This window comes from Thrips palmi, unplaced genomic scaffold (genome assembly GCF_012932325.1).
Source record: "Thrips palmi isolate BJ-2018 unplaced genomic scaffold, TpBJ-2018v1 HiC_scaffold_19, whole genome shotgun sequence".
In the NCBI taxonomy this organism is placed as follows: domain Eukaryota; kingdom Metazoa; phylum Arthropoda; class Insecta; order Thysanoptera; family Thripidae; genus Thrips; species Thrips palmi.
The window spans coordinates 4,427,541-4,447,845 of NW_023144628.1; the positions used below are offsets into that span (position 1 = coordinate 4,427,541).

General features: G+C 65.1%; 1 protein-coding gene across 4 annotated transcripts in view; it reads right to left on the reverse strand.

Annotated features, from left to right (window-relative positions):
* LOC117645671 (calmodulin-binding transcription activator 1) overlaps positions 1-20,305 on the reverse strand; it is an 89,752-nt gene that overhangs the window by 55,881 nt on the left and 13,566 nt on the right. The gene's annotated exons all lie outside the window — the stretch shown is intronic.

Below are 20,305 nucleotides of genomic sequence, written 5' to 3' on the forward strand. Positions count from 1 at the left end.
CGACGCCCCTGGACGCCTTGACGACCACCAGGCACTAGGCCCGATGACTTCGAGCGAGGGGCTGACGGCGACAGATGCGCGCCTATGACGGGGAGGCCGCGCCAGGCCGTGCCCGTCCACCAAGTGAGGAAACGCAGAGCCGGCGAGAATTGCGCGACCATCAGCGGCGAGATGCATCGGCCTCTAGCCCATCCCATTCAGCGCCAGGCTGCTTCCCGAGAGCGCTTCCGTGGCTCTCTCTCTCTCTCTCTCTCTCTCTCTCTCTCTCTCTCGCACTCATGGGGCGTCCTATACGGACGCGAGAGAGACAGAGCGACGACACCGCGCAGCGCACAGCGCGGCCCCAGCGGCGGCCAGGAAGCAGCAGCAGGAAGTGGCCGACTACGAGCCCTTCCTCTCCGACAACCCCCGCCCCGGCCAGCCCCAGCCAGCCAGGCATAAATTGGCTTTGCCCCGCGCATTTCACGGCCACGTCGCCACGGTACTGTACCGAACAAGTGAGCGGGTGCCCCCCCCCCCCTTTTTATCAACCCAGGCGGCCGCGACGTGCACTTGTATCTCCGCGACGATTACTCAGCCACGGGTTCGCGTCGTGCCGCCAGAGGCAGAGGCGGAGCAGACGGAGCAGCGGGAAAACAGGGAAAACGGGAAACAGTGGCGGCGACGGCGAGGCGAGGCCCAGGTCGAGCATCCAGTGTCGCGGAGCAAACACGTGCGGCCCGGCCACCTCTGCAAGCCGATTCCGCGCCGCGCTTCGTCGCTCTGTCTCTCTCGCTCCATTAAGGGGCGGCCCGCGAGTGCGAGAGAGACAGACAGACGCACAGTCAGGAGTGGCTCCGGTCCGCCGGCTGCACGCGGGCGACGCGGGCGACGCGGGCGACGCGCGCAGAGAGGTGGCGGCCGTAAATATCCGCGCCGCGCGCCAAAGCGTGCCGAATCCGCGCCGCCCGTCTCCGAACAACGTCGCTCTGTCTCTCTCGCACTCATGAGGCGTCCGGTGAGGGTGCGAGAGAGACAGAGCGACGGCAGCACTGTTCGTAATCGGCCTGCTGGTTGTGCGGGGTGGGGAGGGAGGCCCAAGGTCCGGGTTCTAGTGTCGCGGTGTGTCCAGCGCGTCTGGCGTGTCCGCCCGAGGCTTCAGCCGTGGCAGCGCGAGGCGGCCGAGGCAGGCCAGGCAGGCGACATTCCCGGGGCCAACTAGCAACATTCCAGCGCGTCCGGCTCACGGCTCTCGGCGCCGGACAGCGCGGCAACTTTGGTAGTGCATGAGTCCCCCGCCTGCCCCACGCCTGGGGACCGCCGGGCTTGTCGGCCGTCGGCTTGTCGTGATAATCGCCTCGAGGAGGTGACCCATTAACACCGCCGCCAGCAGCGCCGCCACCAGGGCCGCCACCAGCACCGAGATAAAGCGATGAATCTCGCACCCCAGGGAGGGACGCGGGACAGACGGGCCACGCCCGCCCCGCCCCGCCCCGCCCCGCCCCGCCACGCCCCGCCACGATACCGGCATAACTTCATGAACTCCGCGAGCAAGCCGCCGCTGCCCCCACCGCCGGCCCGAGGCCCGGCCGCAGGGGTGATGTTCCGCTTGGCCCAGAAGGAATTGTTTCTCGAGCATAGGCAAAGCGGGTCGCCCGGTCGCCCCCGGGGGCAGGGCGGGGCGGGGCGGGGAACGTGCCACCGAGAAGCGCGCTGCGGGCGGGGTGGGGAGGGGTGGGGCGAGTCGGGCTGACAGTTGACACCCCCGCAAATAGCCGACGCAACCACGGCGAACCCGGACCCACTATTAGCAGTCCGGCGCCGCCCCCGCGCGGAAAAAGGTGAGTGCGGCCTAAGTTTGCGGTGGCGGGTCCGCGGGGGGTGGAGGGCCCCCTGCCCGGCTCGGCCCCACTCTCGCGGGGCCTCGCTGGCCCGCTGGCGCACCGCTCGGCTCCGCGCGGCAAGTTGCCGGAGTGACGACAGAACGACAGAACGACCGGGCCGGTATGGCACCGCGTCGCCGCGCCGCCTTGTCGAGGGGCTGGGCGGGCTTCACGATAAATCACACTTCAGCAACTCGTGGACCCGGATGGAAGGACCGCAGGGACCGCGACCGGCCCAGCTGAGCTCTGGCCGTGAGGCCATGAGGCGCCGCGCCGCACCGCCCGACCAGCTCCTCTGGACGTGGCGGGACTGGGGATGAGGCGGGCACGCTCCCCCACGCCTGCCTCGGCCCCGGGACCTGGGACTCCGGGAGGCCCCCAAGGGGCTGGCTTGGTCGCCGAGCCACCCGGGCCGCGCGGCGTTACAAGCCATCCGGGCCATAACCAGGCGGAATCCAATGGCTCAATAATCCCGCTGATTGCAGGTTGGTGGGAAGGAGCGAGGACGAAGGGCGAAGGACGAGCCGGCCGCCACACCCCGCACCGCCACACCGCCATAGGCCGCCCGACGTGGGGCACCTTCGGGGACCTTCGGGGAACGACCCTCCCCCTGTAATTATCGCCCACTGCAAATAACACGGACGACGACGACGCGACCCAGGACCGCCAAACGACGTGGCGGCATCGAAACTCGTCGAGACTCGGCGAAAAGCTAACGTCCGAAAAAGAGCGGCGGGACGACCCTTCACTCCTCTTGCGTCCGACAGAGCGCGCGTGCTGCCGTGGCTGCCGTGGCCCGCGGGCAAGAGAAGGAGAGAGGAGCCCGCGCCAAACGCTAAGCGGTGGGGCTGGGCTGGGCTGCGGGGCTCCGCGAGGGCAGCACGGCCAAGCGACCGCGGCCTGGCGGCCTGCCGGGGCTCGGTAGGGGAGTCGGGGTAAACAAGCCCTTTCCTTTTCTTTCACGACAATAATCCCCCAACAAGCCTTCATAACAATTTATACTTATTTATCCTGACGCCGCGCTGCGCCGCGCCGCGCGCCTCAAAGGCAAATGGGAAGAAGAAGGAGCGACGGCGCGCGCCTCGCGCTTTTCGCTTTTTTAAAAGCGGCGGTTGCCTCGCAACGCGCCATTTTCCCGCGCAAATAACCACGTTGACGTCGACGACGACGTCGGCGAGGATCCGGGGCGGGTCCACACACCGCGTGCGCGGCCACACATTCGCTTCGCACCTGGACTCGCACACGCTGGCGCGCTCGCGTCGGTGGTCATGCTGGCCGTAATCCCCGCCCCGCCCCGCCCGGACGGCCTCCACGGCCTCCACCACGCGCTGCACGCTGCCGATCCGGGATTACGGAAGGCACGCGACCGCGTCAAGCAGCCCAGTGTGTGCACACGCCGCACGCACACTCGCGCGCGAGCTGAGCGTACACTCGGTACACTGCCAGTGTGTCATCGGGGGGCGCGACGGAGGACGGAGGACGGAGGGGCCGAGGCGGTGGCGGTAAACGAGGCCCCGCTCCCTATTTACGGGCAGGCCGACAGGCCGGGGCCCGGCCTGGGGTGGACTGGGGCGAGGCGACGCCACCACGACGGGGTGCTCCTCTCCCCACCCCGCCCCGCCCCGCCCACCTTGAGACACAAGGCCGGGGCTAATTTTCAGGTCGACGGCGGGCCTGATGCGTTGGTAATTACCCACCTAACCGGGTAACCCTGCCGCCATCCAGCCGCCGCCCTGGCAGGGCAGCCAGCCAGCCGGGCCCCGCCGCGGCACATGCGTCAGGCGGGACGCGCGGCGGCGTCGTTCGAGGCCAGGCACGCCAAGCAGGCCAAGCAGGCCAAGCAGGCCCCGCGCGACAGCCACGCTTTAAAGTTGGCAAACTGTGGCGCCGTGTTCATTACACGCGATTCGGAAGGGCTGCCTGCCGTGACGGTGGAGGCCACGGGCCGCCACAGGCCAGGCCACTTTATACAACAACGGCTCGGCTTCCCGCCGCGGGCGCATCCTGCCGCCGTGCCGCCCCAGCTAAGCTCGCCCGCTTGACCGCGCGCCGCGCTCCACTCGCCTCGTCCCGGCCAGCACGATCACAGTGTAATTGGTGAGGGGCAGCGCGGGGGAGGCAAACTCCTTGGCAGGCAAATATTTGCGCGGCCCGTGTCGAGGTTGCCGCGGGGCGGGGCGGGGCGATACCGCAGGCATCAAGACGATGCGCGCGCCGGGCGCCTGCTATGTAAGGAGCGATTTTAAAAGAAGGGTACACGTGAAATCTGCAACTAAGAGGCAATAGAAACACCCACTCAGCTTGAGCTGAGGTCGACAACCCTTTCATCGTACGGCTCCTAGTGCCCGTTGGCAGGCTTCCTGTTTGCTCAACGGAAAGGTAGAGAGCTTGGCCTGCCATGGCCTGCCGGCGGTTCAAAACAAACAACTCATTTTTCGCGCGCGATGCCGCGATTCGCGATTGGCCACACTGACCCCGAGCAAACAGGAGCATCACGGCACCGGGGCGGGGCGGGGCGGGGCGCCTAGCGTGACCGTGCGGCCGAGGACGTGGCGGGGCGGGGCGGGATGACGCCGTGAAACTTTCCTTCGCGGAGCGTAAATCAACAAAGAGCGAAAAGGAGGAGCAACCAGAGGCGCGAGCGAACGCAGCGAACGCAGCGAACGCGTGCCGCGGAGCGGATTACACGCCGTGAAAGATAGGGAGACATCAATGCTTGCCACCTCCGCGCTAGCGCCTCGCCTCGCACGCCGGGGCGGGGCGGGGCGGGGCGGGGCGAGCTCCACTTGCGATCCGACAAAGGCGGCAACGGCGGCGGCAACCAGGCCTGGGCGGCACGCGGCACGCGGCCCGCGGCAGGCGAAGAAGATGGGAGGCCTGCACACGCATCCTCGCGTGTCGCGTCCGACACGCAGCGGAGCGCGCACGCGCATGGCCTGCAGGCACGCCACGCCACGGCCCCGCCACGGCCGCGCCGACCGGAGACGAGGCTCCACACCTCCGACCTCCAGCCCCAAACTTCCGGCGACGCCGCCGCGCCGCCGCTACCGCCTCGGCCGAACCAACCGCCGACATGACAGCACCGCCGCCACCATGAGGCGAAAGGCGAAACCATCCGCCGCCGGAACCACCGCCTCAACCTCCACCACCACGCCGCCGAGCCCCGGCCGGGCCGCGCTGCGACGCGCCGTTTGGATCGGCGACCATTAGCCTTTTCATTACGCCGTGTTGCAGCGACAAGCACGTCGCCTGCCTGCCTGCCTGCCCGGCCCACCTGCGCGCCGCCACTGTCTTATTAGCAGACAACGAGCGCCATCGTCTGTCCGCGGCGTCGCAGTGCCCGCAGTGCCGGCAGCGCGCAGCACCCCTTGCTCCGGCAATGACGCTCTCCGCCCCGGCACTGCAATCGTGCGCCTCGAGCAGTACGAGCACCGGGCAGCGAGGTTGGCGGCCAGGTGGCGGCGTGAGCCGTGAGCGCGAAGGCAGCCAGCAGCAGCCAGCCTGGCGCCGACCCGGAACGGAAAGGCAGCCCCACCGTGCTAGTGCGGGGTGAAGTCGGGCCCCGGAGGCGGGCCCCGGAGGCGAGACAAAGCCGGAAGCGGAAGCACACTTTGCTTGGCGTGGCGGCGTGGCGCCGCGCAAACAATACTGATCGGGTTGTGTGTGGGCGGGGGCGTGTGGGCGTGTGGGCGTGTGGGCGGCCCTAATAGACACGGCGGGTTCGCGAAACGGCGCTCCCGCCCCACACCGCCCCGCCCCGCCTGCCACTCACGCGCGGAGAGTTGAACGCCGCGGTACGTATGCAACCAGCGCCACACGTCACACACAAAAAGCACACACACGCACAAGGCCGCACCGAACAAAAAATAACAAAAAGAACTTTCCGCCGCCGCCGGTAGTCGATCCAGGGTCCAGCGCGATCCGGGCGTCGCGCCCTCCTCGCTAGGGCGCCGCGTTTTCCGCGCAGTATCGCGTGACAGTCAAAGTGCAAACGAGTCGTCATCTGGCGGGGCCACTGCGAAGAGTCACCCCGTCGCTCTGTCTTTGTCGCACCCTCCAGGAACGTGCCGTGAGTGCGACGGAGACAGCGACGAAACGACTCTCCCCGGAATCAGTCCACAGCTCCCCTCCTCTCCGGCCGCCGCGGCCAAATCAGCAGCAACAACAACATCAACGACATCATCAGAAGCCAGCAACAACAAGGGGGCGGCGCTGGCACGGTCGTGGTCGCCCAGAGGCACCTTCGAGGAGCGCGGCTCCAAGGACCAAAGAAAAGAAAACACGGGGAGGCTTCTGGTTCATCTCCGCGCAGCTTCCACTCGGTGCGGTCGTCGCCGATGCGCAGGAAAACGGACAGCAACACCAGAAGAACACGCGCTGAACACGGACTCCAAGACGACACTGCGCGGCGCGGCGGGCCGCGAGCCGCGGGTTTCGGGTTCGGGGCCGCGCGGTGCGTCGCAATCTCTGAACGGCGCGGCGGTCCAAGGCGGTCCGAGGCGGAGAGGACGCCGCCGCGGCGTGCTGCTGGAGGCAGCGGCCTGCTTGTGGCGACACCGATGACTGTCTGCAAACGAGTCCAGAAGAAGACGCGGCCCGACAACCGCGACGACACGCCACTGACCCTCGCCGTCGAAGATGGCAACCCGGTCGAGTGATTCGGGGTGCCCTACCGCACAATCGGCCGCCGGCCTGGACAGCTTCCTGGACCACTTCCTGGACCTCTTCCTGGACCACTTCCCCGCGCGGCCGGCCGACCGCCACTGCAGCCGCCGCTGCGCACTCCGCTGCGATCGGAATCAAGGTGGACTTGTTGGAGGCGAGGCTGTCCTTGTCCTTCCAGCCGAGTGGGCCCATTGTCGACGCGGAAGTGCCGCTGCTGCCGCTGCCGGCTGGAGTCCTGTGGAGTCCTGGAGTGCAGGGCCGCGCCGGCCGCGCCTGTTGGGCTGCAAGACCGGGCCGACAACAAGACCGTGGCGTCGCTGACAATGGCACGATGACGCCGAGGCACGCCCCCTTCCCTCTTCGGCTGGCAGACGCGCCGTCGCGGTGACGGCCGTGACGGCGGCACCGACCTCGGCAAGCCTCGGCGACGCCGGCAAGGGCGTCCTGAGCGACGCCTTCCTCGTCGTGACGGCGGCGTGACGGCGTGACGGCGTCACATGCCCGGCGGGACGAACGCGCGCACGACAGGCGCGGCACGCGGCACGCGCGACAAGCAGACAAGTGCACCGGCGCGGTCGGCCTTCCAGGCGGTGCCGTTGTTGAAAGACTGGTCGGAAAGGCTAGTGGGCGACTTGTGCCTCGCTGCCTCGCGGGGAGGCGGGATCAGACTGGCGTGGTAAGCGGGCCCGTCCCACCCCACCCCGACGCCGCCCCGCCCCCGCCACCCCGCGCTCCCGGCGCGCCCGCCCCCGCCCCCGCACCAGCCCGCGCCCCGCGGGGGGGGGCGAGGTTCCCGGGCGTTCCCCACCCCACGCCGCGCTACCCCCACCCCGGCACCCCTGCGCGCCGTCTTCCAGCCGTGTTTATCGGTTGCAAAACTTGACACTTCTCCAGCAGCGGCCCGCCCCGGCCCGCCCCGGCCCGCCTCGCCCAGTTTCTTTGACCTGAACCGTGTGCCCCAACGACTGCCTGGAGAAAAAATGGCTCCAGTCTGCCACTCCACAGCCTCGAGCATCTCGACGAGCATCTCGACGAGCAGAGCCAAATCACGGCTAATCTGGGCAGGGCACGGCGCGCACGGCGTGCTGCCAAGCGTCTTCCAGAGACTTCCCACGTCTCCCAGTGGATTCCAGCTCGTTTCGCAGCGACCTTCAGCGCCCGTCAGTGACTCCCTGTTCGTCCCAACGCATCTCCGAGTGCATTCCAGCGCCTTCCACCAAGGCCTCCAGCGACTTGCAGCGTAGGCCGACCTTCTTCGACGCGCTGCCGCGCTGCTTGGCGGCCGAGACGCCGGGGCAGGTGCTGCGAGTTCCGGGGCGGGCGGGGCGCGCTGCCTGCCTATGGCGATGCCCCGGCGATGCCCCGGCGATGCCCCGGCCGTGCCAACGCCTCCCTACCCAGTTCCCTCCTCAAGGTCTTCCTGGCCGGCGGGCTGGCTGGGCCGGGCCGGGCCGCGCCGAGCCGCCCTCCATGGATGCCCTGCGCGCTGCGCGGCGCTGCGCGTGGCCGTCTCGGCGTGGCGGGGGGCACCGCTGGGGTGCACGCGCGCCGCACGTTGCCACACCGCGGCCCAAATCAGCTGAGTGGCACTGGCACGCCACCGGCACGCCACCGGCACGCCATTGCATTCGCGTGACCGCGGCGCGGGTTCGAATCCCCGTGGAGGTAGCGTCACCAGCTCCAGCAAGAAAAATCACCCGCCTCTCCTTCCGCCAACTTCCTCGCCCCGCTCCCCGTTTACCCGCGCACCCGTTCGCCACAGCAGTGTGCCGCACGCAGGCAGCAGCGACTCATCCACTCTCGACCGCGACCGCCGAACCTTACCTGCAACACAAGAGAGGAGAACAAGGTCAGCTTGAGCAAAATCGTGTAACCGAAATTCGAAAGAAAAAAATTAAGAAAGTAAGCATTTGGCAGGTGAGCGCGCGCGGCGCTGAGCAGCCCGGCGAGCCCGGCCAGGGCCTTGTCCCGCTCCTACAAGGAGTCCCCTGTCATCCCGGCTTAGCGCCGCGCGCCGCGTGAGCAGAAGCAGACCCCGGCGGGAGGGGCGGGGAGGGCGACATTATACCGCCAGCAGGACGTCACCAGCAGGGCGTCCGCCACCTGGAAGGGCCCCGAAGGGGGCTGACGTCTTGCAATCACACTTAGCACGCGGTCTGGCCAATCAGTCTGGTCTGCGCCCAGCGCGGCCTGGCTCGTCTGGGCGGCGTGGGATTCCGACCCACTACAAAATGAAATCGGCCCGCTTAAAAAAAAAAAACGAAAACAAAGAGACACGAACGCGGGTTTGGACCTCAGCGATGAAGTGTCATATGACAATTATTTCGGAAGCGAAATCGACTGGTTACGCGTGCAACAGGTGGAGCAAGGCACCGCAGGTGAGTCGCTGTGTGTGTGTGTGTATGGAGAGAGAGAGAGAGAGAGAGAGAGAGAGAGAGAGAGAGAGAGAGAGAGAGAGAGAGAGAGAGAGAGAGAGGCCCCCTCAGGTGTGAGCTGCGGTGTTTCATACATAAGTAATCGGCAGCCAATCACGCCCGACGTGTCGGCAAGCCCAGGCAAGCCCCGATACACGCCCCCCCCCTCCTTTTTCCACTGCCCCCTCCAGAGACCGCTTCGCCGCTTTCGCTCCCACACGAATTCGGTCCCCGCCCGGAATGAGTGGCAACATGACCATTTTCGAATGCCCCGGTCACACGCGAATAAAAAATAAGGGAGCGCAACAAAAGGGATAGCGTTTATTAATCATCGCGGAGAGCTGCACACAGTGTAGCCGTCGCGCCGCGTCGCGCGCGGAAACAATTTCAAAATGTTTGATTGATCCGGGGGCAGCGGGGCAGCACACTGGTGGCGCTGCTGCGCGGCTGCGTGCATCGCGCTGCGCAGCGCCTCCAATAAGGTCGCAGAGAAGCGCTTCCGCCAAAAAAAAGGAAAAAGGGAAAAAAAGCGATATTTTGTTTTCAATATTTATCCGTGTAATTTGGAGCAAGGGGATTCTGAGGAGCTCGCGTGCTCAAAATGGACAAGTGTGTGCTGAAGGTCTCCACGGCCCAGCCTCGGCCCTGCCTCTGCCTCGGCGGGCCGGGCCAGCCAGCCCATGACAGCCCGGCAGCTACCCTCCCCCCCCACCCCTCTCACTCCCTCCACTGCAGCCCCGCCCGCAACGCTTCATATGCCACCAGCCTGTACATGTTTGGCAACTCAAGTGGCATGTGAAAAATTTATCAAGATGACCTGCTGAGACCGTCACCGTGCTTGCTGGCGGTGGTGCCCTGGGGCCTCGCTGGGGTGGCAAGGGGAAGGGGACGGCGAGCGAGGAGGGAGAGAGAGAGAGAGAAAGAGAGGCGGAGCGGAGGGGAGAAAGATAGAGTGAGAGAAGGAAGGGAAAGGCGTTCAAACCCAAAGCGTGCAATGCTGCTGCCGCCGCCGCTGCGCCTCTGCCCCGCAGGCCGCCGCCGCGGGTGCGTTCCGGTCCGGGGCGGCAGCGGCGTCGCGCGGAATGCCGAGTGGAGAGAGAGAGAGGAAGAGAAAAAGAGAAAAAGAGAGCGCCCCGCCCGGCCCGGGGAAGAGAAAGAGAGAGGACCACACACACAGACGATGCACGTGGAAAAGACGTATGGCGTGGTCACGGCCCGCTCGCGTCGTACACTAGAAGGCCACGGCGGCGCCGCGACAGTTTCAAACGGCGCCAATTGCCGCCAAAATGCAAGCAAAGAGAGTGTTACAGTGACGCTGCCGTGCGGGCTGCAGCGCCCCGTGGTGGGCCACGCGAGCGGCCGCGCACGCCAAGTCCAGCACACCACCACGACGGGCGGGCCGGCGGCGTCAGCCCGGCAGGCAGGCAACGCGGAGGCACGGATGCGCGCGCGTAGCCTACCTCGCAGGCGGCAGGCAGCCCGCGAGTGACGAGGGACCGTCGCCGCGTCGCCGCCACTAGAGGAACACGGCCTCGGCCTCCGCCTCTGCCTCGGCCTTTCGGCGCGGCCCAGTCGCGCTGCCGGATGGCAATGTGATCGGGTTTCGCGGTGGGGCGGCGGGGCGGCGGAAGACAGGCCGTCCTGCGCCGTCGCCGCGTGTCTTTGCTTTCGCCCTTCTGCCCTTCCGCCTCACGCATTCATCGCCACTGGATAGCGTTGCCGCGGTGCCCTCGCCGCCCTCGCCATCAGCCATCTGGACGGAGCGTGGGAAATAATGGGCTGCGACATTTCGGAGGGAAAAGCCGAACAAAAGTGTTTCCGATTCGTCGATTATTTTCAAATTTTGACTGAGACGATACGGCGGGATTTGAGGTGAGACAATCCGCCCTCAAGGCACACGGACACACTCGCACAACCTGTTGTCGGTGAGCACCCGAAAACTTCACCGCAGGCCGAGGCGCGCCAAAGGGCCAAAAGGCCAGGGGCGTTAGAGCGCGGAGAGCGCGCGGGGTGGTGAGGGAGAGGGAAAACAGGACCAGAAAAAAAAGGGCCAAACTCATAAAGCCAAACCCTGACCACATGCTAAAGTGCTCACGCGTTTATTGTGAAGGGCAGGCTCGGGCGAGAAGAGGGGTCGCAGCAAGTGTCCCCCGCCGCATCTGAGCACGGCGTGGCGCGGCGTGGCGGGGCGTGGCGCGGCTGAAGAGGCTGCACATTGCTTTTTATGGGGTGGGGATGACGAGGGTGGCCCGGCCGGGCCGGCGCGCCGCGGATAGGAGTGGTGGGAGGGAAGCCAAACCATAGAGAAGGGCCTCGAGCCGCGCCACGCCGCGCCCCGCCGCGCCCCGCCGCCAGATTGACATTCCAAAGTGGCCGTCGCCGCAACTTTGACAGTAATACTGACGTGCCGGGGCGTGGCACGGCGTGCCGAGGAGGGGCTCCTCAAGTAAAGGCCCCGAGGGCCGTGGGCCGGGTGGGCCGGGTGGGCCAGGCCGAGGGCCCCCAAGGGGGCGAGCACGCCAGCCAGCCAGCCCCCACCGAGCCCCCCACCATATTCAATTCACGGAAACGTCTGCCGAGAAGGAAAATGGGTGATCATGACGGGGCCGCGCGGGCTGGGGGTAGGTTGTGGGGGTGGAGGCAAGGGTTGAAGGCTGGGCCCACCGGGCCCCGCGCCAGGCAGGCAGGCAGGCAGGCAGGCAGCCCGCGTGGGGGCACACCGAGTAGCACACCTGCCTCGAGGCGCGCCGAGCTGGAACGAGCTCCGGGCCGTCCGGGCCGCGGGGGCGACAGCCTCGCGTGACTCCACGACGGCGACGTGGGCGAGGCGGGCGAGGTGGGCGACGTCGAGTGATGTGCCTGCTCAATCATACTTCGGACTCGCGGTCGCGCCGCGCCTAGCGTCGCTCACTGGCTGCGCCTCGGGCCTGGGGCCGCGTAGCTCCACAGCCCCGCGGCCCCGCGGCCCCGCGTAGCAACAAGGGAGTTGTTGGCCGCGCCTAATACGGTCGGGCAGCCTTCTGGCATTCCAGCTCTTCATCCCCGCCCCGCCCCGCCCGCCCCGCCCCGCCCCGCCCCGCCACGGCCTGGCCGGGAGCCTGGCTGGGAGCCGCGCAGGGCTGGCAGCCCGCCCGGACCCACCCAAGTCGACGGGGGCTGTCTAACGGCAGGGACGGCCTACTCCAGGGCCGGGGGTGGGGCGGGGCGAGGGCAACACACACACACACACACACACACACACACACACACACGAGCATGACTCCGGGGCGCCACCACAGAAAACAACACTACAAGGGCGCGCGGCGCGGCTGTGCGAGGCACGCCGGGAAGGGATGCAGCCAGCCAGCCAGCCAGGCCAGCCAACACACTGCCCGAAAAAATTAGGCGACGTTATTCACAAGTTGGCGGCAGTGCGAGTCGGTTCGTTTTCGCAGCGGCGCGGCGGTGCGCGAAGGCACGGCGGGCCGCGACGCCGTCACCCCTTCGGCCCCGCCGGCCCCACGCGCTCCGGTCCAGGCCGTTTGCTTAATTACGCTACTTGCGCGTTCCGCCCTACAGTGGCGTGGCGGCCTTGCCAGTGGCGTGGCGTAGCGCGGCGTGCCGCGGCATTACGTATTTACAGATCCACAAGACGGGCGGCGGGGCGCGGCGCGCGGAAGAAGAAGGTGGTGCGAAAAAAGTTTAGTCAAGACGGCCCCCGGGACGGGCGAGGCGCGGCGTCGGCGGACTCGAAAACAAGACAACTCGGCGTCCGCCGTCCGCAGATTAAGTCCCTGGAGCATCCTATCTCACGCCCGCACCCCGCCGCGCCCCGCCGCGCCACGCCGCGCCACGCCAGGTAAACCACAGCGACAAAACTTGGTCCTTCGTAAAAGAAACACGCGCCGTGGCCGTGCAGGACGCGCAGGCTGTGCGAGCGACCCCGCGAGGGGCCGATAAAAACAAAAGCGTCCCTTTGCATGGGCGGGGCGCGGGGCGCGGGGCGCGGGCGCGGGGCGGGGGCAGGGCGAGGGCGCGGGGCGCGGGGCTTGGGGCGGGGCGCGGGCGCGGGCGCGGGGCGCGGGGCGCGGGGCGCGGGGCGCACTTCCCGCTGCCGTCGCCGCGGAGTAGTTCCCACAGTTTGATTCGCGGACGGACGGGCGGGCCGACGGGCGGACAGACCCGGAAGGACGTCGCCAGGTTCCCACGGTCGGCTCGCCGCGACCCTCCACGCAGATGTGTTGGCCGCGGGGCTCGGACAAAGCGCTGCCAGTCACAGCCCCAGGGCCCCAGGGCCCCAGGGCCACGGCCCCACCCCCGCGAGCCTTGCCCCCATCATCCCCGCGCCCCATATATTGCATTCCGCGGCCCCGCCGAGGCCCTGCCGAGGCCGCACCGGGGGCGGGCGGGGGCGGCGGGGGCAGCCGAGGGCCGTGCGATGGCGACAAGTCAATCTCAGCCTTTTCATGTCGAAAAGCCCTTCTGCAGCACAAAGCGGTGTCCCTACAGCGCCGGGGAGGCCCTGGAGGCCCTGGAGGCCTCTGGAAAGGGCCTGGGGTTGGGCCGGGGGCCGCGCCTCGCGAGCCGCCTCGCCACCAAGGAAGCGAGGCAGCGCCGCGATATGACCCTCTTCCAGTGGGGGTAGCCATAGGCGTAGCCACGGACAGCCGTGGGCGTAGCCGCGCCCAGGCAGGCAGGCGGTGTAACAGTGTAGGCGAGCCGTGCGGCCCCGCCAGGCGTAACGCGCTGCCGGTACTGCCGGCCGCCAAGATGAATGAACCGCGGCCGCGGCGCGAACCGGCGAATCATTGGCGTGATGCAGCATAGCGGCATAGCAGTGGAGTGGAGCTTGACGGAACAACACTGCACGCCGAGTCGGCCGAGTGAGCTCCGCGCCGAGCTCCCTGCTGCAGGCAGCCAGCAGGCAGCCAGCAGGCCGGCGGCAACCTAAGGCAACCCAACGCGGGCCCCGCCACGCGAGGCGCCGCACCCCTCGGGCAGCCGACTTGGGGTGCACCCTCGCCGCCACCCTTAAGGGGGCCTCTCGGTCGCGCCGCGCAGCACCGCGCAGCACCGCGCAGCCAGACGGCGTAGCAGGCGAAGCAGAGCGTCCGGGTGGTAGGGAGGTCCAGCCTGCCTCAACGCCGAGGCCCGGGCAGGCCCAGGCAGGCCTAGCCCCCACCCGCCGCGCCGCCGCCTCCTCCAACCCTAACCTCATCATTGTCCTTATTTCTTACTTGTTCCAATCCTAAGGCTTTATTGATCTGTCTGGCCTTGGGGCGGGGCGTGGCGGGGCGTGGCGGGGCGGGGCGGGGCGGGGCGGGGCGAGGCGGGGCGGAATAAGGAAGCTTGGCACGCAGCCGCTAGGATGTTATGGCGTTATTGTATGGCTCATACTTGACCCCCACCCCGCCCCCTGCTCCCCTGTTTGCTTGCATGGGTGCCCTTCCCCCTTCCCTCCCAGAGCCTCCTTGCCGCACTCCCTTCGCCTTGCACTCCGAGAAGGCTCTGGTCGCCACGGCGAATCGCCTCGGCCTGACAATCAATCAAAGCGAGGGCATCTAGATGGACAAACGGCCACGAAAAAAAATCAAGCCGTTTTCGAGCGAAATCTTTACGACCAACTCGCGAAAAAAAACTAAACAACCTAACCACCAGCACAGTAAAAATAGAAAAAAAAATTTGGCGCTGCGGCCAAGAAATTTAAACAGCAGCGAAAAGAAAAGAAATTCAGCTTTCTCTTTGTTTTGTCATGTGGATGCAAAAGCGCGTGCGACTCTTTTTCGAGTGTGTGCGTCCCGCGCCGCCCCGCCCCGGCGCCACGCCGCGAGCGAGGAGGCCGAGGAGGCTGTTACCATATCCTTTTGCCGCTGTAAACCAGACGGCTTATTGCGCGCGCAGCGGCGGCAGCGCGGCACCAGAGCGCGGCGACGCTCCCAAACATGAAGCGAGCCAAACGGACCCGAAGCAGACTAACGCGCCTTGTAAAGAATTACTTCCGGGTACCGACAGTCAATTACGGCGGCCGGAGGGCGGAGAGCGGAGGCCTTGCCGGGCCTCGCCGGGATGCGCGAGACTCCCCGAACAACAAGGGGAGCCGCGAGTCGAGTCTGCCTCACTTACGGTGTGCGCGGCGCGCGGCCCGGCCCTAGGCCCGGCCCTAGGCCCAGCCGGCCTGGCTGGGGGGCTCCTTCATCATCTCCCATGCAAATGCTGTAATGAGAGAAAGAAAGAAAGGACGCCGCCTGCGCTGCCGGCGCCGTGCTGGCCGAGGCCGTGCTGGCTGCCGTGCTGGCGGCCGTGCTGGCCGAGGCCGTGCTGGCTGCCGTGCTGGCTGAGGCCGTGCTGGCGGCCGGGCCGTGGGAGAGACGCGGCCGACGCGGCCTCGTCCACGGCCCCGTCACCCCGCCGCCACCCCCGCACGGCCTCTACAAAAGCTTTCAGCAGGCACGAGCGGCTTGCAGCCCAGGGCCAGCCGTGGATAGACTCTATACGTGCCAAAGACCATATTTCCACTTTCATTATATCTTGCCCTCTTTGCCTTTTTTTTATTTTGAGCTCGCGCTTCCAAGAGTTCTCCTTTCTGCGCGCCGCTTTTTCCCCTGCCTTTTCACTGGGCTGGCATTGCTGGCATGCAACTACCCACTTGTCTCCTTTGAGGCGGCCTCGGGCGGCCCGCGGCCCCACCAAAGGGGCCTGGGCCCCCCAGGGCCGGAAAAAATCATTTCCCACCCTCGCCAGTCTGGCCACACACCACTGACCCTCCGCCAAGTTTACAGCGTACTGCCCGGACGAGTGACGCTTACTTCCAATAAGTGGTCGCATCTTTTGCAGGCGGTCCACCCCCACCCCTCCCCTTCTTTCATACGGCTGTGTGTGCGCGTGTGTGAGTGTATGCATGTTGATTTGCGGCGTTGTGGCCGGGCCTTAGCACTGTCCGGGGGCTGCAACTGGAGGGCTGACCCCAGAAACAATTACCCAGTAGAAAATAATTATTGCGGTAGGAATGCGCGTCTACATTTCATAGTGCTCGCTGGCCACCGCAGTGCGCGGCCTCGCCACGCCGCCACGCCGCGCCACGCCGCGCCACGCATGCACGAGCGGACACCACCGGGTCAGACCGCCAACAATGTGGGTTGTTCTACTCTTAACCGAAATCCATAAAAGAGGGGCAATTCATCGACGTGTCTGAAGGGGTCCGGCCCACTCACCCAGACGTTATTCACCCAAAACCCAACAGGCCCAAAGTCAATACACCCACGGCCAATTCACCCTCTAAAATTCACCCGAGGTCTGTTAACCCTTTCTCGATCTCACCCACGTCAAAATAATTCGCCCAAGCCCACTGTGGGAGCGAGAAGTATTGCTTAAAGAGAGGGGTATTGTCAAAAGCCACAGAGCGGTCGGTGATCGGCCAGGGAAAACTATTCCGGCAGCTGGGAGGGCCAGGGAAAACTATTCCGGCAGCTGGGAGGGTCAGGGAAAACTATTCCGGCAGCTGGGAGGGTCAGGGAAAACTATTCCGGCAGCTGGGGGGCCAGGGAAAACTATTCCGGCAGCTGGGAGGGCCAGGGAAAACTATTCCGGCAGCTGGGAGGGCCAGGGAAAACTATTCCGGCAGCTGGGAGGGCCAGGGAAAACTATTCCGGCAGCTGGGAGGGTCAAAGAAAACTCTTCCGGCAGCTGGGAGGGCCAGGGAAAACTATTCCGGCAGCTGGGAGGGCCAAAGAAAACTATTCCGGCAGCTGGGAGGGCCAGGGAAAACTATTCCGGCAGCTGGGAGGGCCAGGGAAAACTATTCCGGCAGCTGGGAGGGCCAGGGAAAACTATTCCGGCAGCTGGGAGGGTCAGGGAAAACTATTCCGGCAGCTGGGAGGGTCAGGGAAAACTATTCCGGCAGCTGGGAGGGCCAGGGAAAACTATTCCGGCAGCTGGGAGGGCCAGGGAAAACTATTCCGGCAGCTGGGAGGGCCAGGGAAAACTATTCCGGCAGCTGGGAGGGCCAGGGAAAACTATTCCGGCAGCTGGGAGGGTCAGGGAAAACTATTCCGGCAGCTGGGAGGGCCAGGGAAAACTATTCCGGCAGCTGGGAGGGCCAGGGAAAACTATTCCCCGTATGAAAACGAAAAGTACGCTTTTAGGACGTTTTTAGGACGCAAACAGGACGCTGCAGGGTGGACTCGTACGCTTTTGGTGCGCAAACAGGCGTCCTAGGACGCTTTTAGTCTCGAAGACGCGCGAGACTTGTACGCGGAAAGGCCGCTCCGTTGGGTACTAGGGCGCTAGGAGTCCCGCCGTCCGCGCCCGGGGAGGGTACTAGTCCGCTTTTGGTACGCTCGAGACGGACTAGTGCGCTGAAGGTACGCTTGCAGGAGGGACTAGGGCGTAAAGAGGGCGCGCTAATGCCCGCACGGACTAGGGCGTTCGGAGTCCGGCCCTTGTGCGGCCTCGTCACGTCCTAGTCCCTCATGCAAGCGTACCTTTAGCGCACTAGTCCGCAAGTGTTCAGGGGTTGGTGATTGAGTCATCGAGTGTTAAATGTTCAATGTCATCCCTGCCCTTAGCGCTTCCAGCGCCTTTACTCTCAATCGAAATGCTTATAATACCTATTTTAACTGGTGGCAATTTTGGTCAGGCGGTATCTTTATCCTACCCTCTTAAGAGAAGAACACAGCAGTGATTGACTTTTAAACGCTTTTCACATGGTTCAACATCAATACTACTATGAATCTCCTCCACTGTAAAGGGCTGCTTAAGATAAGCCCATTTATGGTTCTAGTTCCACGCTTTGTTTTTAACTTGACGCGCGGTAAATGCATCTGTTCTATTTTGTTTGCACCGTACAAAATTTTACCTCTACGAAATATTTTGTACATATTTGTGAGCGACACGTGACGAGCCTTACTAGATGCCAAGTTCCATGCAAAGCGACCACCACGTCGAAAACCGCACCTCTCTACCTTGAAAGGCGCGCCCGCCAGAGAGGAGGGAAGGGAGCGCGCGCACTGTCTGTGCGCTGAGCGCGCCGTGCCAGTGAAGAGGCTCGCCTGCGGCCCCGGTCCCCATGTTCCAGGTTAGCGCAGTGGTCACCGTCCTCGACAACGAAGAGCCAGGCGAGTCATCAACGCAGCAGTCCGGGGATCGACTACCACTGAAGCCTTGTGTCTCAGCAGCTGGTCGGGGCGGGGCCCGGCGGCCCGGCGCTGGCATTCTTTTGGCGGGGATGCGATAGGGGACTAGTCCGCTTTAGTCCCGCGCAAGCGGACTGAAAGCGCCCTAGTCCCGCGCGGACTAGGACGCGCAGAGGGCGCTTTTTGGGCGATTCTGTCCTGTTTACGTCCTAGTCCACCTGCAAAGCAGACTAAAAGCGAACAAGTCTGAGCCAAGGCCAAGCGTCCTGTTTGCGTCCTAAAAGCGTCCTAAAAGCGTACTTTTCATTTTCATACGGGTCCGGCAGCTGGGAGGGCCAGGGAAAACTATTCCGGCAGCTGGGAGGGCCAGGGAAAACTATTCCGGCAGCTGGGAGGGTCAGGGAAAACTATTCCGGCAGCTGGGAGGGCCAAAGAAAACTATTCCGGCAGCTGGGAGGGCCAGGGAAAACTATTCCGGCAGCTGGGAGGGCCAGGGAAAACTATTCCGGCAGCTGGGAGGGTCAAAGAAAACTCTTCCGGCAGCTGGGAGGGCCAGGGAAAACTATTCCGGCAGCTGGGAGGGCCAAAGAAAACTATTCCGGCAGCTGAGAGGGCCAGGGAAAACTATTCCGGCAGCTGGGAGGGCCAGGGAAAACTATTCCGGTAGCTGGGAGGGCCTATGAGCTATATAGCTAAAAAAAGTAAAAAAAAAATTCTGGGTGAACAGCTTTCTGGGTCAATCGCACGTGGGTCAATTACACCTGGGTGAAATACTTGGGGGTGAATAGCGTATGGGTGAAAATGCTTTGGGTCAATCACACCTGGGTGAGTCGGCCTAGAACCGTGTCTGAAGGCTGATAAATTAAAACCCACAAAAATAACATAATGCAATTTTGTCTTTAAAGAGACCCATGACCTCCAACTACATATATCCCCCCAAAACCAGCCACCCACAAACGGGTAAAAAAAGTTTTTTCTTAAAACGTTCATTCAAATTTTATCCTCATCAAGGGAACCCCCGTCGACCACCAGCTGTGGCGGCGGCCCCAACGGTGTGTGTGAAGAGGGGCCTTGTACGAATGTACGGCAGGCAGGCAGCGGATGGGGAAGGAGGGAGGGAGAGAGGGAGGGTGCGAATCCTCACATAGCAATTCCACACCCAAATTACCGCGCCTTCAGATGCCAGCGCCCTCTACATTTATGCCTCGGCCATGCGTGGCGTGAGCCGCGTGAGCGTGTTTTTGCCGTGTAATGTATGCCGGACAGAGGGGCGTTCTCTCTCTCTCTCTCTCTCTCTCTCTCTCTCTCTCTCTCTCTCTCTCTCTCTCTCTGTAGGGCGGTGCACCGCTCTGCCAAAACCGAAGAAAAAGGCCAAGTTCACGCACCGCTCGTTCCCGAGATAGTGGCCAAAGAGTTTGCCAACTCGCCGAGCGTCCGACAAGGAAGGCCGGCCCGGCAAGTGAGCTCCATGGTCAGTCCGCGGCGGGGCGGGGCGGGGCGGGGCGGGGCGGGGCGGGGCGGCTACTTTGGCCTATTTTGGCCGGCGCTGTCTTCCCCCATCGCCAGCAGATAAATCCGAAACTTAGAGCCGTCCGCCGTCCGGCCTCGCGCATGCCGTGCCAGCCGCGGCCATGCCGGCCATGCCAACGCTGACCCGCGCAACACGGAAGCAAGCCCCAATTTCTTCCTCCTCCTCCCCTCTGGTTCGTTCGATCTCGTTTCCCAGTAGTGGCAGTTGTTGTTGTTTTTCGAGGCAACCGGAAGCGGGGCCGCTACGCGTGAATATTTACATTTCGGCCGCTCCTCCCGCTGCTTCCTCCTTCCCCCGGCATCCCCTCTACCCCTCCGCACCCATCGCCGCACCGCCGCGCCCAAGCCAAAAGGTGGCGATTCCTGTAAATATTCCACGAGAAAATTATTGGGCCAATATTTGTGGGGATTGCGCGACTGAATAATTGAGGGGCGCCCGCGCCGCCCCGCCGGGGGCAAAGCCGCCGGGATCAAATGTCCTCTTTGAGGGCGGGGCCGGCGGGGCCGGCGGGGCCACACAGTGTAGGCCCTTCCCCTCGCCGCTGCGCCGCCCCGCGTTCCCGCCTCCGAAATGAGCGAGAAAAACACGGCCAGCAACGCGGCGCCCGCACAACAAGGGCGTCTTCTCCACCGCCTCGGTCCGCCTTGGTCCGCCTCGCCTTCCCCGCCCCGCAGGCCGCAGGGCGCCCAAAGTCCCGAAAGGCCATGCATACCACACGCGTGG